This window comes from Lissotriton vulgaris, chromosome 4_1 (genome assembly GCF_964263255.1).
Source record: "Lissotriton vulgaris chromosome 4_1, aLisVul1.2, whole genome shotgun sequence".
Classification (NCBI taxonomy): domain Eukaryota; kingdom Metazoa; phylum Chordata; class Amphibia; order Caudata; family Salamandridae; genus Lissotriton; species Lissotriton vulgaris.
The window spans coordinates 981,927,630-981,954,806 of record NC_141691.1 but is presented as its reverse complement, the minus strand read 5'-3'; positions in this window follow the sequence as shown (position 1 = coordinate 981,954,806).

The following is a 27,177-nucleotide window of genomic DNA, read 5'->3' as shown; positions in this document are numbered from 1 at the left end:
GTTTTTAGAAGTGAATGTTTGAAACTTTGGCTGCTTTTTTTGAGAGATTAGGGGGGAATTTGATGTTATAAGTATGTTGACCTGAGCGCTCCATCGTGCTAATGGCGCTTAAAGGAGGGGTAGACAGGTGCAGGGAGTGCACTAATGGTGGAAGGTTGATGTATGGCGTAAGGGATGGATAATGAGGGGTCGTATGATGAGTCTAGAGAAGGAGCTGGTCTTGTGCGGTTAGGGATGCAAAAAGTTAAGTACCATAATAGGGAGAGAGGAGATGTGAAAGGGAGAAGGGTGAAAGGTACTGGGAACGGGGGGAAGTGTTAAGTGAGCAGTCGTGCCTATTGGTTAAGCCGGATGTAATTAGGTGGGGGTGCTGTAGTGAGTAATATTTACTTTCCAAGGATAGTCCAATGTCTGCTCTGGAGTAGCCCAATTCCAATGCACATTAAAGCCAGTCCAAGTTGGCCGCTGGATTTGTAGAGAAGATCTGGAGGACTGTTATGTAGTCCTATAACTCTTTCTGAGAATGAGATAGTTTTGAGGGTGAAGTCCTATGTCTCTTTATATACGCACTGAATTGGGTTGGTCCTTTTTCCCTTTCCGTGGAGGGTCTTGAGGAGATTAGTCCTTTCACTCTTTCTGCCTACCGTTTAGCCTGCAAGGGGGATCTGGCGAGAGTTATTTAAATGGGTTTCAAAATGAAGTCCCTGTAATGCCACAGTAAGATAGTAGATAAGTGAGTGGCATTCCATAAGTCCATAAATTGGGCAAAGCGGAAAAAAGGAACAATAACATCATGGTTAGAACTGCGGGCAATGCAATCACTGCTGATGTCAGTTTTTACGTGTGACAGAGGGTCCCAACTATTGTCTACGACCTCACACCCGGTAGGCATTACATACAGGCTGACTGCTGCTGTGTTGGTCATTCGCATCAGGGGCAGGTCCTCCCCACCTTTGGGCCTGTCTAAAAAGTCTCAGTTGGGGTTAGCGCAAATGAGTGTTGGCGCCGCGTGTGAGGGCAAACTGATCCGTTCCTAAGCTTCAGCTGTAGAGAGGGGGTCTGATAATGAAGACGCTCCCTCTCATAGCTTTCGTGCCTGCCTCCCCTACGAGTATAGAACTCACGGGTGACGTCCGGGTCTGCTCAGAGCTCAGAGTTGAAAAATTATCCCCCGTCTCTGGCGTGTTCGAGAGATCACAGATTCATATCCCCTGAATTTCACTGCTTAAGGTATGCCCCTGTTAAGCCTGTCAAGCTAGCATTATGAATGAACTTTTTAGAGTCACTGTAACAGCTGCACAAATTAAGTGTTACTTTAAATGGAAATTGTAGAGGCACAACGCCACAAGTTATGGTCCTTTATAAGGTCACATAGATGTTATTCATAGTTGAAGAGTAGTTCATAACCTTGTGACTTATGTAGGTATCACTAAATCAATACTAGAAGTCAGGGACCAACCTTGCCCAATTTCTACGAATTGATCCTCAAACCAATATACAAAAATACAGAAACAAGCACGCATCACACAAAAACACAAAAGATTGAGCTTTTCATAAATTGGATTTATTTGTAAAAGATCCATCGATATGCTAATTCCAGCATATCGCATTGTTTTTGTTGCTCCTAATGCATGCTTTCTTTTGTCAGCGCATAGCAGTGCTTGCATTAAAGCCACCAGTCATCCATATTGATTATGTTTACTGTGCTTTTACTTCTGGACAAATTCAAGTTAAGGAGACTAACTTAATTTTTGCCTTCAAGTTTCAAATTACTTAACATTTACAGAGCGTGTTAAAATGTTACATTTTACATTTGGATTTGTATATATATCTGCGGACTCCAGGCTAAAAATCGCGATGACACAGGGAAAGGGGAGTGCTTAGGGTGTCCCTTCCTAAAATCGAACGCCACTGGTAATTATGAAAGTTTTGCGACCAGAATGCAGTCATAAAACATTCATAATTTACCAACTCTGTAGAGGAGATGGTAAGCCATTCGCAAACCGGTTTGTGAATGTTTTTAAAAGCAGGCAGAGGTCTCACAAGCCACTGTCGACTCTAAAATATGAAAAGAAAACTTTACATTTTTATTTTTGTAATACAGCCTGCTTTCCTTTAAGGAATACAGGCTGAATTACAAAAAAATGCTTTATTTAAAAAGAAATTACAGACATAGTGGTTTGCTGAACCCAGTAGGCCACCATCCCTGTGATTGTAGCCATTCCGAATCAAATTGTGACCTGTCTGATTATTTATGAGGCAGGTCCATTTACAACCCATTTGGGAATCACTAAATTTGTCCCAGAAACATTAGTACATTTGATTTTGCGAGTCTCTAATTGCGAGTCGCAAAAAAACACAAATGACGCGCAAAATTAAATGGTCATACATCTGGCCTTAAGTCCTAGTATTAAGAGAAAGTTTCCGGGCTTGTCACTTGTCATTTCTTGTTGTGTTGACTTTTACTATTTTTATTTACTTTGTTTTTGCAACAACAAGCTAGCGCCATGAGTGAGTATTTATCATTTGCACTGGGATGTGCAGGTGTGCCATTCCATATTCCTTGCACTATATTTCCTATCCCCGGGTTCCAGGGCCTTTCAGGAAACTGCTGATATAGTAACTGTTTGTTACAGTGACACTGTAGTCCCCTTTACTTACCCATTTTTTCCATTTCCTATTACAGGATATCCCCTTATCTTCTTAGTCTTGTGAGACCCTAGTATCCTAGCGAAAGGATCGAAATGTTGTTGACACACCTAAGTAACAAATACACAAGGAACTTTCTCACTGTGATATAGAATCTTTTGAGAACTTTTTTTAATTGTTTCTTATCATACATAAGACTATGTTCACCTTTTGACTGTTGGATCTGTGTAAGTTTTGACTTTGGCACTGGGAACACATTGTACTATATTCTAGCTTGTACCAGTGTTGTTTTGTGTATCCTGTTTAAATTTGCATATATAAATTGCTATTTCTCTCAATCAAGGTTGATTAGTGTGTTTTATTTCTATATGTCACTTAAGTGCATGAGGCCATTTAGCGCTTTCATTGGAAATATTTCCTTTGTAAATTATACCAATGTGAAACAGTGTTGCCTCATGATTGTTACTTTCTCAGGTTCCCATGGGTTTAAGGGTAACTCGTGTTGCAACCTGATAAGCGTTGTGGACTATAAGGCCTACATAGAGTTGATTTATTAATATTGAAACAGGAGGTTTTGACCTGTCAAAAGGGTTTATATTGACAAGTCAAATTGCAGTGTTTTCAAACTGCCATAATCCGGCTTTAATAGTAGACCTGAAACCATACTTTCACCGCTACTGTAGTGGATGACACAATAGGTTCCTCAATACACTAGTGGCACTTAACTTCCAAACCCTATTTACATTTGTACCATATATTAGGAACTTATTGGCAAGTTAAATATACTAATTAAGAGAATGCCCATTCGACCCTGTTAAAAAAAGGTGAGCACGGGTACGTTACTTCTGGTTATCAGGGGTAAAGTGCACAGAGTTTCAGAAGCAGTAAAAATATAGGGTCATTAAGAGGCGGAAAATCAGGGGTGACTAAACAGAAAAGGAGTATTTCCTACAGTATTGAGTTAGGCCACAAATACTGATGTTGAGAAGTCCAGGATCGCTTACAAGCATGAACAACAGTATCATGTCAGAGAGAACAAAATGGGTCCACTTTGCTGTTGCTCATAACAGTTCGTACCATGCAATGTGGTACATGTGCGACGCAAACCTCTAAGTCAGATTTTTTAAGCCACTCAAAGCCACTTTGTGTGGCTCTGAGTGGCTCCATTAATCTGGAGTAACGCAATGCCGAGCAAATTGCTGCATTGCATGAATCTGCCCTGGGAAGGCATTCCATGGGAATTGCATGGGTGTTCCTACTCAACTCCCATGGATTTTGATGCATTCCCAGATTTACAAGGACCTGTAAACCTGGGAATGTGGCAAAATCTTACACCTTCCCAAGGAAGGAGTAGCGAGGTGAAATTGATCTATTTCTCCTTGTCTCTTCCTCTTTCTATGTGTGCATAGAAAGAGGAATACTTCTCCCTGGATTATTTTTGTGCAGAAGGTTCCCCTTCCTGCACGAAAACAATCCAGTAAAAAAGGGTGTCATGGCATGATAAAGGACAGGAATGTGCCGTATTGCCTTAAATACAGGGCACCTCTGCCCTTTCACTGTCACTCAGTGCAGCGCAGTAAGATGACATGCTGTGCTGCACTTCGTGGCTTTCTTATAAATGAGCCCCTTAGTGTCCAAAATTCGAACAGTGCATCAGAATCATTGCTGGAGTCATGCGGAGTCCACTGGAATGCTTGGTGTGTTGCTTAACTTTAGGATGACAGGCTTGGAGGGATTTGGAAACTTGTTGATAATTGTCTGAAGACTTCCACTGAGTAACCTCCTACATCGGTATCCTCGGTCCATTTCTCAGTAGTGGAAGCTCCTTGGACGTGTCACCAATGGCACTGTATATAGGATATGTTGGGGTTGGATGAGCGCTGCATGTGGACCTCTGCAGGAAACCGATGAGCCACTGCCTACTCGTGTGTGGAAGAATTTAGGGCAGATGGGTTATGATTAAAGCACCCTAAGACTGGCACAGGATACATATGAGGTGAACAGATTGTCAATGGTGGGCTTTCGCTTTGGAGTTTCATGGGTGCTTCTTGGCCTGTTAGTTTGATGCTGATTGTCATGTTGCAAGATGCTCAACAGACGGTAGTAGTAATGCACTTTTAGTGGAACTGGTAGGATGATGTTGCCATTTGGCTGAAGTAGCTTTATAACTCTTGTCGACAGCTTGATCACAGGTACACAGAATCAGGGATGATAGAAATCAAATGGACTTCATATCCCAGTGAATCTGAGGTTTGCTGGTGCCAATGGCCTTAAGCCCTGGAAAGGAATTGGAGATTCTTTACAGTAGATGCCTTCGTTCATTAGGCAGCAGGTGACCATGGGCCATATGCATGAAGGTAGCAATTAGCGAATCTGTAATAGCGATTTGTAAGAAATCGCTATTTCTGAATCGCTAATTGCTATGTATCAAGAAAATCACAATTTTATGGCGATTTCTTGATATTCCTTAATTGCGAATTCGCAAATTGCGAATTCGCAATTAAGGAATACTTTCCCATTCATTTCTATGGGCCAGGAGGCCCATAGGAATGAATGGGTAATTTGCGATTCGCAATTTGCTAATGGCAAATTGAGAATATTTTCAAGGGTGCAGGGGTGTCCAAAGGACACCCTGTTGCACCCCTGAAATATGCATGGGTGCACATGTGGCACACATACATGCCCTAAGGGCATGTATGTGCGTCACATGGCACTTTGAAAATTGCAAAAATATGCATTTTCCAAGGAATTCGCAACTTACCACCAACTAGAAGTTGGTGGTAATTTGCGATTCCTTAAGGCCAATTTGTGAATTTTTTTGGCTTCTTACATTGCATTTAAGGAATCGCAAAATTGGCGATTCCTTAAATGCAATCGCAAAAAAAAGGAATCGCAAATTTTGCGATTCCTTATTTTGCAAGCAGATTTCCTTGATACATACCATTAGGCCAAATTGCATTCGCAAACTCCGAAATTCTGCGAATTTCGGCGTTTGCGAAGTCAATTTGGCTTGATACATATGGCCCCATATCTTGATGGTTGCTCTAGGAATCTAGGGTTACATTGGGCTGCTCTAATACTCATCATTCCTGTGGATCTACTTTTGTACAAGCGGGAACAAGGAGATGAAAGACATATCACTTATCACATCTAACAGCATAGGAGCAGTATTGTCTTTTGCTAACCCAGCATTTGGATTTCTATGTTTGGGATTGTTTTGCACAATGTGCAATTCTGAGTCATTATTTGACCCCTCTGGACTGGTGGTAAGACTGATTACAATTAAATAGATGTATGTACACATGTGGAAGCTTTTCTCACCACATTATTTGAAGAATATTAAATGCTCAGTGATCACACGTTTTTGCTAGAATCTTAACACACGCTTTCCTCAGTAAACTAGCATGCGTTGGAGGGTTCAGTTTTGATTGCACCGTCTCAGTTGTGCACCCTAAAGGAAGTGCACTTGTTGGTGACATACACTGTGTGTGTCAAATCTACTATGAACAAATGATAGACGGAATGCTGAACACTGTCAAACACTCACTCCCAGTACAGAGATCTGGACCTAAATCCATCCCTTTTTTGCTCACCACACCATTCCAGGGTAGACCCAGCCATATGCAAATCACTCTGGACCCTGCACCACAGGGGAATAGTCCAGCTCTAACTGCCATGCCAAGCCCTCTCTGGACCAGAAACAAGCATCCTAGGACCAGTTTCGGGGTATCACCCCTCATCAGCCAGGATAGCTTGACTTTAGTGGCATGGTGAGCACAGGACCCACATCTGGGCATACCCGTCCTACTTAGGGCAACAAATGCAAAAGAACAAATGATGTACGTAATGCTGAACAATGTCAAACACTCACCCCCAGTACAGAGTTCTAGGCCTATATCCATTGTTTATTTTCTCACCACGCCATTTCAGTTTGGACCCAACTATATGCAAATCAGTCTTAACTCTGCTCCCATTGGAAACAGTCCAGATGGGGGTCCCGTGCTCAATGTGTCACTGGAACCAAGCTGGCGTGACTGACAAGGGGTGACACCCAGGTACTGGTGCAAGGATGCTTGTGTTCCGGTTCAAGGAGGACCAGGCTTGGTAGTTTGTGCTGTACAGTCCCCATGAGGATCAGGTTAAAGACCTATTCGCATATGGTGGGATCCAAACTAAGGTGGCATAAGAATGATGGGTTGGGATGCTACCATGAGTGATCGCCAGCAGTTGGACAAATTGCAAGGTTTTCTCTCATCACCTTTTGTGTGTTTCATGTCAAATTCTCTACACGTTGTCTCCCTACTGAAATTTCTCTTTTAGGCTTTTCGTAGACTTGCATCCTGCATGTGACTTTGCAGTTGCTATTGCATTCTATTGTTGTGCAAGTCATCGGACCTTTACTGGAATTACACCATATTTTGTGACAATATGTTTGCTTTTTACATGTGTGGAATTTCCTGGCAGTGACTTGAACTTATTACGTGGAAATATTGTTTTCTGCTCCCCATTTGTTCTGCCATGCAGTTTGATCCAGCTGGTAAGATTTTACTAAATAAACGTTATCCACCTATTATCTGTATGGAATGAAAGGATGAATTCACAACTTATACAAAAGATATAGATGGGGAAAGGATATCAGCAGAAAGAAAAACAATTATTTTGTTGCATTGTTCAGCATTGGAAGGGCAAGTAGTCTTCAGGACATTACCACAAGTGAAGCCCCAAACGAACAAGGAGATATTAATATGTATGATGAGGCAATGTGAGAATGGAATACTGAATTAAGCCAACATCCAGTAAAGCACTCAACAGGTTTGCATTTTATACTTGTACCCAGAAATAAAGTGAATCTTTTGATAAATTTCTCACAGGAGTGAGAGCTCTATCAATTACTTGCAACTTTGGACCTATTACGGATGAAAACATAAGGGATCAGGTTATTGCACATGTAAGTAGCAAGAAGATTGAAGAACAATTGTGGGTCACGGGGATCCTACTTTGCAGGATGTTATTTATATTGCTAAAGATTTGGAGCATTCAGAAAAGTGGATGCTATCCCTTAATAAGTGCAGGAAAACTGGCAAAAATGAGGAGGATGTATATAGTGTGAATGGTGGATGTTCTCGCACTGCAGGCAGGGATTTGACAAAAAAGACTGGTCTGTTACATGCAATTGATATGGTAGTTCTTAACACATTGCCTCATTTCCACAATGTCCAGCGATTGGTAACGAGTGACAGAATCGTAATCCGATCTAGAATTTTGCATGTCTGTGTAAAGGTTTTTGGAAAAACATCTTTACATGTAAAGGGCAAGTGTCTGGTGTAAGCGAAGAGAAGGAGCAGAGATGTATGTGTGTACATGGGAAAAGGATGATGAAAATAAAGCTGTTGTATTATCCTTAAAAGATTTTGGTGGGTGCGAAAAAGGTCAAGAATTTATGAGACTACCTACAAGGCCGGACTGGGAACGAAAACCGGCCCTGGCAAAGTGCTCGTCCGCCCCGCCTGTTGGGGTGCGACGAGCTCTTTGCAGGGGCCAGTTTTCGGCTGATTTTGTTACAGGGACAATTTTGCAGCTATGCTGCAAAAACGGTCCTGTTACAAAAACTGCCCCCAGGAGCCCGAAACCGGCCCCCACCCTTGCGGCACACCAGGGGATTGCCCGGTGCCCGCAACGTCCAGTCCGGGCCTGACCACCTAAGTCTATTGTTAATGTTCTGAACCAATATTGAAACTTCTAGTTGACTCGGGTTCCCCACAGACTATAATTACTAGAGAATATTGTTGGGAACAATTTGAGTGTGCATTGGAGTAGGATGCTGAACGTTTTTATGGTTGAATTTTAAACATCATTGGTTATGAGGATGTTAAACTTGAATTCAAGGGAAGAGTAGCCCATATTAAGTTGTATGTGGTATTGAAATACATCAATGTTCTAGGGTGGAGAGTCCAACTGAAGCTTGGAATGATTTTGAACCCTAGGACTAAGGAATCTCTATTTCTTGTCAACGATGCTAAGGATAAATATTAGGTCATCAGCCACTTTCTGAAAGTGTTAATTAACAGCTAGGGCCAATTAAAAGGGGTTTCTCATAAAATCAAAGTAAAACAGAAAAAACACTTCCTATGTAACAAAAAATGACAAAAGTACCAATTAATGGAAGGAAAGAACTGAAAGAAATGCTGGATAATGTGGTTGAGGAAGTAATAACTGAGGAAGTTGAATAGTCTGAATGGCTTTCTCCCATATTTTTGGAACACAAGGAGCATATAGATTTAGGCTGTGTAAGTACTTAAGAGCATGTAATGCCAGCTTGGTTGTGGATTGCCACCCCATTCCAAATATCAACAAAGTGGTATTCATCCTAGATGGGGATAATTTATTTTGTACATTAGATTTGTGGTTTGCCTGTCATCTGATTAAATTGACAAAGGATTCAAGGTATTTGACCGCATTTCTTACACCCCAGGCATTATTCCATTTTAAAAGAATGCCTTTATGAATAGTAGCTGCGGTGTCTTTATTGCAAAGAGCAAAGTTTTACATTTTTAAAGATGTGTAAAGTGATGTGAAAGGTTTTCAGGATGATATTCCTATATTCTCTAGGAATGAACATGAATATGTGAAACACATTCAAGAAGTGTGCAATGTAGGAAAGTGGCCCTTTTTGCATGGTTACCCCCCCACTCTTTGCCTGACATCTGATGCAACTTGACTTGAAGTGCCTTGGGTCCCTGCAATTAAGGGTCCCAGGGCCTGTGTTCTTTCCCAAAACTGTTCCTTTGTACCCACAATTGGCATCTCTCTGGCCACAGGTAAGCATCTTGTAAAAGGTACCATGGGTACCAAAAGCACTGTGATCAGGGAAGGCCTCTAAGGGCTGCAGCACCTATTGTACCAGCCAGGAGGTCCTCATCTTTAACCACACACTGCCAATGCAGGCTCCGAAGACCCTCCGATCCTCCGTACTAATCCTGTCACATATCCTCTCGGATTTTTGTGATATATTGAAGATGAACCGACGCTGACACGGATCCCGTTGTCCGATTCCAAATCCGACATTCCTAGGTGCAGTTACACCGTGTGGAGGTTTGCGGACTGCAGGGGACCGTAACACAAGCCAGGGCCTGTGATTGCGACAGTGCCAGACGGAGGTGACGAGGCACGGATCTGGCTGCTCCGGCTCCCAATGGAGCTAGCATAGTGGCGGAGCGAGCGTGTACTGGATGGAGTGCGGGTTGGATCGTCCCAAACGCAGGTGAACTGGTGAGGCCCGTTGTGTTGACTGGAGAGGTGGCCCGGGGATCAACAATGGCTGGCAAGGGTGGCGCTGACAAAGCACAGCCTCGGGTCAGCAGGAAGACTACGTACTCGCAGTCGAACAATATGGAGCGCTACGCTCAGCCGAGGGGCTCGCCTGGTGCCTCAACAAGACCCAAGGACCTGCATCGGGAGGTGTCGCCTGAGGTTCAAGAACCCACGCTCCATGACATAATGGGCGCCATTGAAGGCATGAAGGCCGAGATGCACCAGCAGCACAAAGTGATGGCGCACAAGGTGGACACTCTGGCGATTTACGTCAACCTGATCAGAGCGGACCTGGGCAAAACGAATGAGCGAGTCAAGTCTCTCGACATTAAGACCTCTAGCCTAACCACGGACGTCTCAGATTTGCAAACTGAGGTCCGCAACTTGAAGTCGACCAACGACCTTTTTGCGAGGAGGCTCGAGGATTATGAGGGTCGGGCTAGGCGGCAGAACGTCCGCATTATTGGTGTGCCGGAGGGGGCCGAAGACTCAGCAGCGGACCTCTTCGTTAAAGACCTGGTCCAGAACCATCTAGCCCGTAAGGGACTTAGTAAGTTCTTTTCCATGGAGCGGGCGCACAGGATGCCTGGGGGTCGGCCGAAGGAAGGTGCCCCCCCAAGGCCTATCATCGCCCGCGTGTTTAACTTTAGGGACCGTGACTCTATTTTACAGGCCTCGAGGAGTGGTGGGCCTCTGCGGTTCCAGAACGCTTCCATCAACTTCTTTCCGGACTTCACCCAGTCCGTGCAGAAACGGAGACAAAGTTTCATGGGAGTTAAACGAAGGCTGCGGGACATGGGTATGAAGTACGCTATGTTGTTTCCTGCTAAACTACGGATCGAACATGGCGGCAGGGCTTTGTTCTTTGACTTGCCGGAGGTGGTGTCGGATTGGCTTGACACTTTGCCCCAGCGACGTGAAGACACCGAGGAACGATCGGAAGAAGCCACTGGCGGTCAAGACCGGCAGTAATGAGGATTTGCTATAGGATTCTTTTTGGACAATGGGTTTACCATCAGCTGTTTGGTTCGGTAATCCTGTACTCATAAGGGGGCTTCCCCTGTACTTTTCTATTTGGAGGATGGGGGGGGATAGGGTTACCTCCTTTCTCCTCGGGGGCTTTTCGTAGATTAGTTTTCTAGGGGCAACAGGCACACTGCGAGTTGGGTGGGCTATTTAGTCTGATGCAGGGGTGCAGGGTGGGGGGTGGACGGGTTCTTCGTTTTTGTTCATGGGTTGACTTTTCTTATTCTCTGTTTCCCTTTTGGCAAGGCAATTGGTTGTATGTTTCCGTTCACATAATGGCAGTGCCCGTCGAGGGCGAGGTGGGTGGGTATTTCGATGATGGGGGGTAGGAAATTGAATGTTCTAAGCTGGAATGTCAACGGGCTGGGGGACCGTATTAAGAGGGGTATTGTACTGCAAATGTTTAGGAGGTGTGTGCCGGATGTAATACTGTTGCAAGAAATGCATTTGGTGGGGAACACATGCTATGCACTTAATAGAAAGGGTTTCAAGATGGTGGCACACTCGGGGTTCTCCTCGGGCTCCCGGGGGGTGGGGATTATGGTGCGCTCGACCCTCCCACTGGAGATTGACTCGAAGATGGCCGATGAGCGAGGACGTTACGTCGCAGTCACGGGGAGGTGGGAGGGGCGTAACTTGGCTCTAGTTTCGATTTATGTCCCCCCTGGGTTACAGACGGACACCTTCAGAGATCTTGGGGTGCCATTTTAGGTCTTCCCGAGGGGCTGCTTCTTTTGGGGGGTGACTTCAATGCAGTGGGTTCGGGGACATTAGATCGGCACCCATCCAGAGACCTTCGAGGTGCGCAGACCTGGCTTCCTGACTTCCTTGACACCCTAGGACATGTTGACTGCTGGAGACTGCTGCATCCCACCCAGCGCCAATACTCGTTCCATTCAGGGGCATACGGTAGCCTCTCCAGGATTGACTATGTTCTTACATTAGCGGCCCAAGCATCGGAGGTCTCGGAGGCCAGATTGATGGCGCGGGGCATCTCGGACCACTCTCCGGTCTGGGTGTCCTTCGATTTTGATGTTTGGTCGGCCGAGAGGGTGGCTCCGATAAACCCATGGTACTTTCGTGATCCCAAGATTCGTGGACTCCTGGCCAAAGCCATGGAGCTCTACTTCTCCGAAAACACGGGCTCGGTCGCCTCCACTGTCTCCTTATGGGAGGCATTCAAGACTGTCCTGAGGGGGGAGGCGTTCTCCCTTATTGCTGAAGTGCGGAGACGCAGGGACGTGGACGTGGTGACTATCGAGTCCGACATAGCGGCGATTGATACTCAGTTGGAGGCCGGCCCGACGCCGGATCTCCTTCACGCGCTCTCGCTCAAACAGTCAGAGTATCGCGCCACTGTTACGGAGGCGGCGAAGGCCATGGGTAGGGAGCAGCAGGGGCGAATCTATGAGGTCGGGGACAAAGCCGGTAAACTTATTGCCTGGCTAGACAAGAAGGAGAGGGCTAGCCGCGTTGTCCCGGAGGTGTTGGGGGTAGGTGGCATGGCTGTCACCGACCCCAGCACTATTGCCCTTGCGGACTACTTCTCGTCCGTTTATACCTCAACCTCCGAGATGTTGAAAGAGGACTCTGATGCCTTATGCCGAGACATAGAGGTCCCGTGCCTATCGGATACTGAGAAGGAAGATATGGATAGAGACATCGCGGTGGACGAGATCGCTCAGGCGATACGTTCCCTGCGATCCGGCAAGGCTCCAGGCCCCAACGGTATCCCAGTGGAGCTGTACAAGATTAAGCCGGACCTCGTCGCTTCGCCATTGCGGGCTATGTTCCTTGAGGCGCGGGAGTCGGGTGCCCTTCCCCCCGACCAGAGGCTGGCCACCATTGTGGTCATTCACAAGGAAGGAAAGCCCAGAGATTTGTGTTGGGTGTACCGTCCTATCTCGCTACTGAATGCTGAGCCCAAGATCTTGGCTAAAGTGCTAGCCAACCGGCTGGTTGGAGCAATAGCCGATTTGGTGCACCCGGACCAGTCAGGTTTTATTCCACACCGTAACACCGCCCTCAATCTGAGAAGACTTCACAGAGCCCTCGCGAGGGTCCGCACCCTCCGGGAGCCGGACATCTTGGCGTCTCTTGACACCACGATGGCCTTCGACTCCCTTGAGTGGCCATACTTGTGGGCGGTGCTGGAGAAGTTTGGGTTTGGTCCGGGGTTCATTGGATGGGTTAAGCTCCTGAATGCCAACCCGCTTACCAGGGTGGCGGTTAACGGCCGCTCATCGGCTCCATTTGCCCTTAGTAGAGGCACCAGGCAGGGGTGCCCCCTGTCCCCTCTTTTGTTTGCACTGGCACTGGAACCTTTGGCGGCGTGGTTGAGAGGGCATCCGGACATTAGGGGAATCAAGTGGTCCCCGGGCTTTGAGGACAGGGTGTCTCTGTACGCAGATGACATTCTCCTGTACCTCACCTCGCAGTGTGTGTCCCTTATTGTTGTGTGTGACGTCCTGGGTACCTTTGGTAGACACTCGGGACTCGTTATTAACTGGTCGAAGTCCCATTTATATGTCCTGAGGGGTGAGGTCCCGAGACTCCCGCGGGACTGTAACATACAGGTTGCGAGACAGGGGTTCAAATACCTGGGCATCCACATCTCTGCTGACCCCACGGTGCGCTACATGAACTACTTGCTCCCCCCTCTTGCGTGCCTTCAGCGTGATGTGGAGGGGTGGCGGAAGTTGATGCTTTCCTTGCTCGGACGGGCGGCATTGTTTAAAATGATGTCCCTACCCCGGTTTCTGTATGTACTTCAGAATACCCAGGATCTGGTCCTGTCGGGATACTTCAGAGAGGTTGAAGGCCTCCAGCGGGCCCTGCTCTGGGATGGCAGGCCACGCATCGCTATTACCAAACTGACTCTCCCGTGGTACGACAGAGGGATTGCGCTGCCTGACATCCGCAGGTATTATTGGGCGTCTCAATTGGTGGCCATTAATCACGGATTCTATGGGCCAGCCGTAAATCTGGGCTTTGCCATGGATCGGTGGCTCCTGGGTGATGGGAAATACTACAGGGCTCTGTACTCTAGGTCTCTGGATGGGAGAATGACAGGTCCCACTAAAACGTCGGTCCACATTTGGAGAGCGGTGACGAAGGCATAGGGATGGAAAGGCAAACTCACAATGGTGACTCCACTCTATGACTCAGATCTGTTGGGCAACTTGTGGCACACAAAGGGGTTTGACCTCTGGGACTTGATAGGCATCTCCAGGGTGGAAGACATGATGACCAGGGGTCAGATCAAGACATTTGAGGCACTTCAGAGAGAATTTCGGCTGGGGGACAGGGAGTTCTTCAGGTACGCTCAGTTAAAACATGCCCTCCTGGCGGTTACACCGGAAGGTGAAAAGATCCCTGAATCTTCCCCACTGGAGGATAGGTTGCTGGACGGCTATATGCCCGACAGCGCTATCTCCCTGACCTATAAGAAACTCATTAACGTTCGTACGGACCTTCTGTTAGGGGTGCGAGATCAGTGGACCCAGGATGGGATTGAGCTGGACGACGAGGATTGGCAGTGTGCGGTCTCGTCCCCGAAGGAGGTGGCGATCCCGGCCAGACTGCGACTCGTGCAACTGAAAATCTTGCATAGGGTTTACGTCACTGGCCCCCGACTGATTCACATGGGTCACTCTGAGGATGGTCTCTGTAGACGGGGGTGTGGTTCCCTAGCGACGTTCATGCACATTATATGGGAATGTAGGGCGGTGGCTGCATATTGGAGGCGTATACACACAGTGATGGGTGAAGTGACGGGAGTTGACTTGCCTGCGGAAGCCCGGCGCTGTCTATTGAATGTATGGGGCCCTACAGGCTACACCAGTTCACAAACTCAATGGGTCACCCTGGGCAACATGGTGGCTAAAAGGGACATTGCACAGAAATGGGGAGCGGCTCTGCCCCCTACGGTAGAGATGTGGAAGGCTAACATGGACTGGTGCATGTTCCGGGAAAAAACTGTGTATGTTGCCAGGGGTAGGCCCAAAAAGTGGAATAAGATTTGGGGGCCCTGGAATGAATATAGAGGTGATATTTGCCTCCCGCCGGACGCAGCACCCTTGGAGGAGCGAATGTCCCCTTAGCCCCTGAATCCGGCTGCTTAGCTATACACAATGTCCTGACTCCTCCCTCCCTTCGATACCCAAGCATGTGACCTGTTCATGTATCCTATTTTCTATATAGGCCCATCCTGCCCTGAAGTAGGGCGATGCCATACTCACTTCTTTTGCCTTGCCGTTCGCACCGTTATAGGTGCTTTTCCGTTGTTATACTGTTTCCTTTCTTCATTTCATAATATAAAATAAACCTCATGTGATTTTGTATTGTATTCTGTGTGCACCACTTTACACCGCATAAAGTCTTGCTGCCAAGCCTTCGGGATGTATGGCTGAATAGCTGTGTACTATTGTGTTGTAAATAAAGGTTTTCCAAAAAAAAAAACAATGAGTGCATCATCACAGTAGATGCAGTTTGGTATGGTATTGGTGGTGTTTTGTCTAAAAACTGTGGAAAAGAGGAGTAGTGAATTGTGTTTGCACCTAGAACACTGAATGACAGTGAGGGAAGGTATGCTATGATCGAAAAGGAGTTATTGGTCTGTGGACCATTACTCAGTTTTGAATTATGTTTTCGGAAGTAGGTTTGTTTTAAGGACTGGACATAAACCCCTGGTGGGCATTTGGTCTCCTTAGGGTTGATCGAATCAGTGCTTAATTTGAGCTGTAGGTTTCTGGTGCTCGACACAGGCACTTAATTGTCAACATTGGCACTTATGACAGCCTACCGAATCGGTAAATAACGAATCCTACCGATTCGGTAAAAATTACTGAATTTTTACCTACATCTTATTTACCGATTCATAAATACCGAATTTTACAGATTCGGTATTTATGAATCGGTAAATAAGATGTAGGTAAAAATTTGGTAATTTTTACCGAATCGGTAGGATTCGTTATTTACCGATTCGGTAATTACCGAATCAGTATTTGCCATTGATTCCTATGGGCCTTGAAGCCCATAAGAATCAATAGCAAATTCCTATTCGGTTATTACCGAACCGAATTGCCAAGGGGGACAGGGTGTCACTTTGACACCCTGTTACACCCCTGTTTCTGGCTTGTGTGCCATGTGGCACACATACATGCCCTAAGGGCATGTATGTGTGTCACATGGCACAGATGTACATGCACAGATGTGCATGTACACAAGAATTCGTTATTTACCACCCAATAGTATTAGGTGGTAAATAACGAATTCTAAAGGCACTGTAGCACTGTTTAAAGTGCTACCTACATAAGAAATTACAGATTCTGTAATTTTACTGATCGGTAATTTTACTGAATCTATAAAATTTACCGAATCAGTAAATTTACCGATTCGGTAATTTTACCGATTCGGTAAAATTACTTATTCGGTAAATTTACTGAATCTGTATGTTTTTGCTACCCCTACATACCAATGTCCAAATACCAGTTGGAAACGGCCGAAAATCGGTATTTTCGGCCGTTTCCGACCGGTATTTGGACACCTACATCTGACCCTAAGTCTATTAAAATTGCTCAAGGGAAGAGATGTGTTTTCTGAGTTGTGTTCGTGGTGGTTTAAGAAACAAGTGGGTATGGTTCAGATTCTTGATCAGAGTGACGCGACCATGTGGGTGAAGGAGAAGCAAGTGAAAATTAAACAAAGGTACAGTGATAAATGGAAGGGTAAAGAGCCTGTGTGTGTAGTGGAAGAATGGATGAGAATTCTCATACCAGGCAGTCAATCCAAGGAGAGTTCAAAGTTTAGCAATGCTGTGAAGGTGATTAAGGTCAACAAGAACAATGTGGTCCCACATGACGATAAAGTGTGGAATTTGAGAAGAGTTGTGAATTGTAGAAGAGGATTGGATGGCAGTGGTGTGGGAAAAAGGGAGAATGAGTTTTTGCTCAAGATTGTCAGTGCAACTCGGAGTCAAAATACATCTAGGAGTCAAACCAATGATGACCTAGCCAATGATCTTTCTGATGAGATTATTTAGGAAACTGTAGAAACTGGCACAGACAACAATGTGGTTGTTTGTTGATTCTGTAGCGTCAAGAGTTAAGAGGGTGTGCCAGGACAGACATCTGCCTGTAAAATATGGCAATTACTTGTAGTGTTTAATTTTATGTTTTTTCTATGTTTTGTGATATGTTGTGTTTTTTGGTATCTAAGGGATAAATGTATTGCATCTTAGTGGGTGTGGGTGTGGGTGTAGCTTTACATATTATGCATGGGTTAGGCTGTATGTTCAGTCTAAGTTCTATGCTGCAGTTTCTCTCGCAGTTTTGGAATGTTGAGAAAAGAGTGGCCAGCAGTTTTATTTGCATACAGAAGTTGAACTGTGCAGCTCTATTAAAATGATTTAATTATTATTTGTACACATGTGTTAGCCCTCATGGTTGTGTGCAGCAGCAGAGGGCAGCAGTAGGTGGAGCTGTGGTTGCACTAGGGAGCAGGAGTGATGCACTAAATTGTTTAATGTTCAGTTTCAAGCAGGGTAGTCCTTCTCACTGTGGCACCACCTCTCTTTCAATGTCTTTACATTGTGTGCTGATACTTTGGGCCAACAAGTTGTAGGAACCAGGGGTGAATGTTAATCCCATGGTGCTGTAGTCAGATGGTTGCTTTTTTATGGCATTAGGGCCACTCTGGCAGCTGGTGTGCCCTCAAAGTTCACACCTGATGATTTGATAGGACGGGTAGTTTCGATTGGTGAGTGACTATCAGGCAGAGTCTATTCATTCGCTGCTTAACTTGTGTCTTAGGGGATTTCACAATAGGCATCAGAAGAAGTGGCACCCACTAGGAAGAAAGGGCAAAACAATCAGCCATACTTTTATATGGAGGCTGTGTTGGAGGCGAGGCAGCTGGCCCAGCAACCCATCCTTTGCTGGGTCAAGGTGAGTGCTAGGGACAGGTGTGGTTTGTGTCCTGTCCTGAAACAGTGATGCTCGAGGTGTGCGAAACACAGAGAAAGCGAATAAGCAGATGTCTTTCCCCCTCTTCTGGCGTCAACCCCACAATACCAGTGTTGGAATTGGGATCATGCTGAAGGCGCAGTAGGGCAGGGGAAGGCTGTTGTGGGGGCCAGTTAGTGCCATCAGTTGGTAATTTATTTATTCATGTTCGGTTAATTAAAATAATTTCATGTCTAGAACAGTATGTTGCAATTACACGCAAAAGAAATGACAGTTAAAACAACACACACATTATTAATAAGGCTTTTAAAAGAATACAGTCAATATTATTTCAAGGATAGGGTCGTGGCGCCCTCTAGGCCAAGCTAAAAGAAAAGATTAAAACAAGATAAAAGTTAGTTCAAATGGTTTTAGCACATTTGAGCATGAAGGAAAGCATCCAGGATTGTGGAAGGAAGGGAAGAAAGTTCAGAGTGCAAACTAGTGGGGCTTCATGCTGCATAGAGCTCAGGCTGCTTTGCAAATGGGCACATCAGGATGTTTTACTCTAGACTCGATAGATGCCTCGGCTCCCACTAAGTGGGGTTTGCCAAGATGGTGTTAGAGGCTGGTGGGTGTGAGGCTGGCACGGGTGCCGCATGATGTTGGGGAGCGAAACAACCATTACAACGCAGTCATTACAACGCACTACCTTAACAACGCAGTAATTACCACGCCATTACAAAACATTTCACCACAACGCATGCCATTACAAAATAATTATGAGCTTAGTAATGGGAAATAGTAATTGTTACCCCTACACTATCTAATACTTACCCTACTGTTGCACTCACTGGAGTGGGAATAGTAATTTTTACCCCTACACTATCCAACACTTACTCTACTGTTGCTCTCACTAGAGTAGGAATAGTAATTTGTACCCCTACACTATCTAACACTAATTCTACTGTTGCACTCACTGGAGTGGGAATAGTAATTTTAACCCCTACACTACCCAACACTTACACTACTGTTGCAAAAAAAGTATTATGCGTTGTAATGGAATGCGTTGTAATGGTATGCATTGTAATGGAATGCTTTGTAAGTGTAGTTTCTAAAAATGCGTTGCGATGGCATGTGTTGTAAAATCATGCATTGTAATGGATGTTGCAATGTAAAAACCATGTTGTAAAGGCATGCATTGTAAAAGTTTGCGTTGTAACTTGCCCTATTCCCACGGGGAATGCTTTGTGTATCCCTTATAGTTATCAATGCTGGATGATTGCTCCACTGAAAGCTGAATGCTGAACATGTGGTATGCAACCAAAAGCTAATTTCTTCATGTGGCGACTTCAGTGAGTAAAAGTTGACTAGAGTTTGTGAATTTCCCCAGTCTGGCTAGGATACTCGGTATGTTTTCAGAGAAGCACAGGCCCAAGACCTCCATGCAGCACCTGACACTGTTACACTGGAACAAAGAGAAGCAGGCTGGGGCACTTGTCGGCCAGTTTGGGGCAGCAGCACAGCAGGTGAAGCCAGGATTCCTTGTGGTAGTTGCATAGCCTGCATGAGATTGCCTTCTCTGGAAGGAACCAGACAGGATTAAAATGCGAGATTGGCAGAGCGGTGGGCCTCATATAGAGGATTTTCCTGCTAACCTGGGCTGAAAGTGCGTGTTGAAAATAGGGCTGTGCCTTTTCTGGGGTGTAATATGCATCCAAAATCTCAGTAGTGGGGCTGGCATGAAGTATTTCGGTGTCCAATTCAAACAAAGTTATTATCGTCTGCCTAGTGATAATCACCTCAGCTTTTTTCTAGGCTGAGAATGGGATTACTTGGGTATGCAGACTGTCTGCTCTGATCTTCAAGCTGCTAATTGTTGTTGCTAACCATGTTTGCCGAAGAAAGCTCTCCTCTTCAAAGAGTGTTTTTAGGTGGTGTTTGAGCGATGAGTCTGGGGCCCACAGGACCCTGAGATAATACTTTATTAAGTCCCCTTGGGAGCCCACAAGCTCTGGGCTCCCAAGACCCAACTCCAGTCTCAGCCTCATTCTTCTGGCTTGCTGAGGGGCAAGCAGGACTTTCTTCTACACCTTAATCTGGGAGTTCATTTGAAAATTTTTGAGGGCACCCAGAAAGGCCAAGTGGCCATAACTGAGCTCTGAGATCAGTTTTGCTCTGAAGACTGTCAGAATGGGCTCGGCTGTTGAGCTTTTGAGGCGATTGCCTGGGCACTTCAGTACGTGCGTGACACTGGTAGATTCATATCTGAGGTGCCGTAGGTGAACTTCCAGTGTGGCCCCTTCTGAGAACCAGACTCCAAGGTAGTTATAAGCTGGAGCTGCTGTTCTTTGTAGGTCTCCCAGCAGCCAGTGAATTAGTTTTTTTATGGGGATATTTGCTGAAAACGACAACATTGATTTTACTCTGATTCATCTGCAGTTTGTTCTACTGATTGAAGCTCTGGTGTGGTCCTTGATTGCAGTGTCATCTGCATAATTTAAGATAGCAAGACACACACTTGCCAGCCTTGTCTTCCAAGGCAGCCCCCAGGTCTCTAATATAGAAGTTAAAGAGGAGAAGGCAATACACAGCCCCGTTTAAGCCTGTTGGTGGGCCCTCTGGCAGAGGCTGTGGTGGGGCTTGTTTTTGCCCAGACTCATGTTCCCTGATATTACAAGATGATCTTTTTGAGGAACAAGGGCGAGATCCTCCACACGGTTAGCTTCCCGCATAGCATGTTGAAGGAAGTGCTACAATCTGGCATCAACCCCACAATACCAGTGTTGGAATTGGGGCCATGCTGTACGTGAAGGAGTGCAGAGGAAGACTGTTGTGGAGGCCAGCCACTTCCATCAGATGTTGGGTACTTGGCACATGGAGCTGTGCACCCCCCGTCCCAGGTCTGATTGACTGAAGGAGGATAATGTGGCAGGTCCTGCAATGGGTTGCATTTGCTACAGAGCTCAGTTTCAGTAATCGAAGAGGGTAATATATTGGTAGTTAGTACTGCCTGTCTTCTCCAGCATCAGTGCTGACAGTGTGGATGACAAAGGAAGTCTCTGGTGCGTCACCCTACTTCAAGATCATCCAGAGTTCTCCTGTGCAGCGCATAAAACAGAGATGAATCGAAGTTGAGTGTGACGGTGTATCACTGCTGGGACTTCATCGTAACTACATAGGGCTTGCCGAATTGCAATATTAAAGTCTGGTGCATAGGGTGGTATATAAAACAAGTACAGTGTCTTCAATAAACACCTTTTCTTTTCTCCTTCTCGGGGGGTGGTGAGAGGCTTCACTGCTAGTCTCATAGGGTGGCATAGATCTCCACAGTGCGTAAATTGAGACAGCAGGCGAGTTCCTCTAGATCATTTGAGTATTCCGGAGTTGGTGATCGGCTAGATTACCCTCAAAACATTGTCAGCTTGCAGTGACCCCTCATGTAATGTCTTCATGTTATGTTATATGTTATGTAAACTTTTAACGCACGCAGATATTCCGAGGAGTGTCCCGGCACAAGCCTGAAAAAGGTAAGAATCAGAGTCAGAGGACAGAGCTAGAAAAGAAAGGTTTCCAACTTGTTCTTAAAGATCATAGGATATTTGATGCCCCGTAAGGCCAACAGCAATGTATTCCATGCCAGCGCAGCTATCCGGGCAAAAGAACTCCAACCAAACCTCTGGCGATTAAACCGAATGGTTTGCGCCAAAAGTTGGGAGGAAGAACGCAGCTGTCTTACCGGAATATAGAAAGCGAACCTTTTCTGCATGTAAATGGGCCCCAGGCCATGGAGGGCTTTATGGGCAATAGATAAAAAAATTAATTTTATTCGAGCCTCAGACTGGAGCCAATGCAGAGACCGCAAATGAGATTACACACTGCACCTGCTGGAAAGGCCCACAGGAGTCTGGCGGCCGAGTTTTGAGTCACCAGTAATTTATTTAAAAGGTAACCTGGAATGTCAGCATACAGTACGTAAGCACAATCAAGGATGGAAGGAATTAGAGCATGGACAACCGTTTTCTTTGCAGAATTAGGCAAAAGAGGAAGAAACTTCCTCAAAGTCTTCGTGATAATAAAGCAGGTGCCAGCCAACTTCTTAACCTGCAATGAGAAAGTCAAGTTATCATTGAACCAGACCCCCAGATTCTTGACAGAGTCTCCCTTAAAGGTAGGTAGGGGGAAACATGGGGGCCATAGCTTCTCTCCTCATTGCACTTGAGCTGTGCCTGAGCGAGCCAGTGAAAGACCGCAGAAATGCTGTGTTGAGCGGGGAGAACTGCATCCTCACCTCGTCCCCAAGAGAACAGCAGCTGGGTGTCATCAGCATAGGCCATCACCTTAGTCCCTAGAGCTTCCACAAGATAAACCAGCGGGGTGTCATGTACTGTACATTCTTCTCCATAACCATGGAGAGGAGCCTCATCTGTTTTCATTTGAGGTGGGTCACAGAGGCAGCACTGCAGCACAATTCTGACCCCAGCTTTGGCATTCTTGAGTTAAAAATGCAGGTTTGATCCCAATCATCACAATGTTGTGTTGTGGTCTTTAGTCCTGCATCGATGTAAGGAAAAGAAACTTGGACAGGAGTGCGGGCAGAAACTGGAGTAAAGGCATGTCCACCCAGCATTTATTTGCAGGGTCATCTGGCTGGTAACCCCTGTGTTAGTGTAGGGACAGCCCATCTAGGAGATATCTGCACCATGACGTGACACTCCAGTGTCATGAACGTCAGTTCTATCTTACTCCTTTGGCAGAAGCACAAATGGAGGTCCACATATGTCAATATCTGAGTGTTAGAGGTTCTTAGAGTGGCCTGTGAGTTGTAATGCAAATATTACCACCCTAAGGCAGACTTTTATTGAGTATTTAATGCATCCCAGTGGACAGGATAAGACTCCATACTTTGTGTATGAATTATGATTAGGGCTCTCAGTTTTATGATATCTATTTCTTTGCCATTTCTGTCTGTATTTATCCATATTTATTTTTGGGCATTTTTTCAGTATTTATCCAAATGTATTTTTGCCACAGGCAAAAGACGACGATACAGCTAGTATTTTTCCACATTTATTTAAATTGACAATTTTATTAATTTTCTAGTCCAATTTAGACTATATTGTACTGGAAAATAAATAACAAATTATGTCATGTGCTCGCCTACACTACAGCATAGTAGATGATCTATTATGTACAGTTTAGGACAAAAAATGATAGATATTGGATGGGTAATTAGTGGGCTGTGCTGCTTCGCCGTTCTCCCTCTCCTTCCTTCTTGACTATGTATCCCTTACTCCGAAAAGGCGACGCAACATCTCCAAAAGATTGGGCTTCAAATCTGATGGAGTTTCTTGCTGCGCGAGATAATGCTGACAAGTCCCACCCGAGTACTGCACAGGTCTTTAAAAAGACCATTCACATGTTAACAAGGCTTTGTTGTTTATTTCCCCCCTTCTTACCAGACTGAAGGCAGTGTCTACCCCCTGTGAGAGCTGCCTTTTACATGCGGCACGGGTGGGAGCTACGTGCCCATATATTTTTTTAATTTAAACAGAAACAGTTGCGGTGCAGTCTGCGAAAGAAAAGAAACACAGCCCTGAGATGCCTGGTCTGAAAGGAAACGGTATGGGTGCTGTGAAGCCGGGAGAAAAGCTATCTAAACAACGCGTGTGTCAAGGATCACTGACACAATATCGATATACAAAAATATTGAGTTAAAAATATAGAATGCCAAAATATCGACTTCCTATTGAAGAACCGGGTTTTAGAACCCAGCGGCGCCAGGGAAAACGCCTGATGTCTTCGAGTTCCCCTGCCTTGGCAAACAGAGACACGGGACACTTCTCGGTGACGTCAAAGACCAAATTTATTGGCTGCAACCAGGAACAGAGGTCTACGAAGCACAACACGGGTGGTTCGCTAGAGACTGCACAATTTAGTATTGCGAGACATCATCTTTTATGCTAAAAATCACATTCCTGACTAGCATCAATTACTTACAAACTGGCCAATCACATGGTGACATTTCAAACGTATCGCATAGCGACAAACCCACTTTCGGTTGCCCAGCCCACCAGGAATGACAAGGCAAAATCCAACATTCTTGCTCGGACAGGTCGGAAGAACCCATAATAAAAGGACCTCAACCCAAACCATAATTAAGCCATAAAAAGGAAGGAACAGAAACAGACGAGAAGCAAGATAGAAGGGTGTGTGCATGTACCATAAACTCAGCAATGTCCTGCTCTTTGATCTCTATCTGACCAGCTGCCTAACAAGGAACTGGCTCAACGAGGTCAGCTTCAGGCAAGGGAGTCAGTTTGTTCGGGTCACACAGAAGTCGGCTAAAGGTGTACGTGTCCCAAAGACTCGTTCGGCCGCAGTCATCAGCCTATGTGAGGGCAACCACAAAATGGATGCCATACACAAAATGGAACCCGTAGGTTCGAACGTAATCCCTGAATACGTAGTGTTTCGATTGATTGATTATGACGAAAACACTCGTACATGCCGCACTCGTCATTTGGGGTCCGCTGATACCAAAATCGTCTAGCTACGACGACCTTTATTGAACGGGTTCAGAATCACGGAACCTCAGACCCTCCTTTTGCCCTTACATAGGCAATAAACCCAAACCCATGTCAGTCTGAACCCACGTCTATATTCATCAGATCATCAAGATGTTGCTGTAGCATCATCCTAGTACTTAGCAACTCTCTCTGGACAGGTCTCCTTGCACACGAAGTAGCACAAAGGCCACACATAGCAGGAGCACACTGTACACAAAGACAGAACAGGAAAAGGATAGCTAAGATCATCCCAATGACCATCAAAATCTTCCATCCCCATGTGGATAACAATCCCCCAAACCATCCCATTAACGACCAATCTCCTTCGTCCACATGTACAGACTCGGAGATCTTATGTCGCTTGGAAATTGCTTGGAAAACTGTTGGAGCGGTGTCTGGAATGAAAACGCAGTAGCTCGATTGAATCAATTTACACACTCCTCCTCTATCTGCAAGTATCACATCTAGCGCAACTCTGTTCTGAAGAGTCATAAGGTGATCCGACTGGAGCTCAGCAGTCAAGTTACTAAGGGCACCAGCAGTTTTGACTATGGTGGACTCAACCACTCTCGTCAACTGTCGAATGTTCCTGCTGTTAGCCATAGGTCCCCAAAACGGCAGAAAACCCTTCAGAAAATCTCCCAATTCATGTCCTGCGGTATCTTCCTTACTGAAGACACCTCTAACAACTCTCGTCTTGTGGTAATCTGCCCCAGCTGTATACGTGGGAGGCAACAGGAACGTGACAAAACATGTGCCCAAAAAATCAGGGGGCAACCATGTATATGCTCTATCGTAACAGATGAAATAGGTACCCTTAGCTGCTAGAAACGATGGGGAAGACTGGGACGCAAAAACATACGTCTCAGCGCAAACACTATTCCCTAACTGAGCTCTCGGATTCTTGCCATTACCTTGCAGACAATAATGACCCTGATGGGGCACTATCCAAATCGGAGGAGATCTTTTCGCTCGCTGGTTAACACTCAGACTACCTCCATATCCAGTCACGTTCCATCCAATGTATGCTTGTGTCTCATCTCTCGGGATAGTCTCATAGGAACTAATTCCTCTAATCATGTCGACTATACCCTTGACCAGAGCACTATTCTTTGGACTATCTTTCACAGAACGTAGGGGATAGACTTCACGAGCATAGATGAACATCGCTCTGTATGCCCATACGGAACCATTGTAGCTTAAAGGCAAAACCTGGTAAGGAATACCTTTATCGGTAGTATGAGGCATAAGACCACACACCCAACAATTAGTCGTGTTCATTACTAGCTGGTGTTGGTGCAGAAGCTGAACAAAGGAATTATTAGCGAATTCCATTCTCCTGACAGATTCATGTTCGGGCAGAGGGTAAAAAGAATGTGGAGAAACAGTAGGAGGAGGCATAGGTTGTGTAGTGGGAATGAACGTCACTTGAAAAGAGAATGCCACATATCCAATTAAAAACATCATTAAACTAAACCACATAAACAGACACACTATTAAAAAACGTTTTCTGCTCATGACAGTACATATTTTGCTCTTGAAGCTCATTCTTTCAACAGGTCTCTCCATGTCGAAAAACTCCATCCTCTAATCGTGCTGTTCGCGGCGGTAGGGTGTTCCGCGCTAGGGAATGCGTCTGTCAGTCCAGGGAATGCCCTTAGACCAACCAGAACCGTCGACCTAACGTCTTCGGCTTGCACTCCAAAGACTTGACACCGCAACCCTACAGCTGAACCCAGATGGTGGTTCGAAAAACAAAAGTCAAAACAGTTCCTCGGAGGAGAGCTTAACCTTAAAAATCAGCAAAGAAAGAAATGTATTATTTTATTTGTCCAGCGACTCTCGGTCGCAAATTATAACGCTCTTTGCCAGGCAATGTCTGTTCTCGAAACAAAAGCTCAGGTTCAGAAGTGTTCAAACGATTCGACGGAGGTACAGCTGCTTGAAGAAGATCGTAGTTTCTCGTTCAGTGTTCGTTCCAATCAAACGGGCATCGCTAAAAGGCAGAAAACGAGGCGGGGTTTCAGTCTCAGAGTCAGGAAGTCCTTTCTGGACCCACCAGTCGTATGGCAGAGGCAAAGGGGCCCTTTTATAATGTACGCCGCGGATCCAGTTCTCTTTACCGCGCACTCGCACTGCTGACCGTGTAGATAAAAGTACCAAGTAGGGACCAATCCAGCGGGGCTGCTCGTTCTTGGTCCGCTGGAAATTCTTTATCAGGACCCAATAACCAGGTTCAATAGCATGTCCTGGATCTTCAGATGCTTGTGGCAAGGTATCATGAACCGGTTGATGTAAAACACGCAATTTAGCCGTCAATTCATACAGGTAATCAAGCAACACAGGGTGCTCTATCTCACTGAATTTTGTCGGCCGCGGCACTCCCCATATATTTGCCGGGCGACCAAACACGACCTCATATGGACTGCTTCAGGTCCCTAGGATCAAGAGGGCAAGACAGGGAGGACGTGCCCTCTCTTATAAAGGCCCTATACTCTGGAACTCTCTTCCACTTGCCCTAAAGACTAATTTGAATTTCCAATCCTTTAGGAAGGTCCTTAAGACCCATCTATACTCCACCCAATAATCTACTGTCAGTACAATTATTTGATTATCAGTTCAACAGCTGTACTTACGCGCAAGCGCGGAGATACCCCTTCGGGGGTCGAATCCTGAGC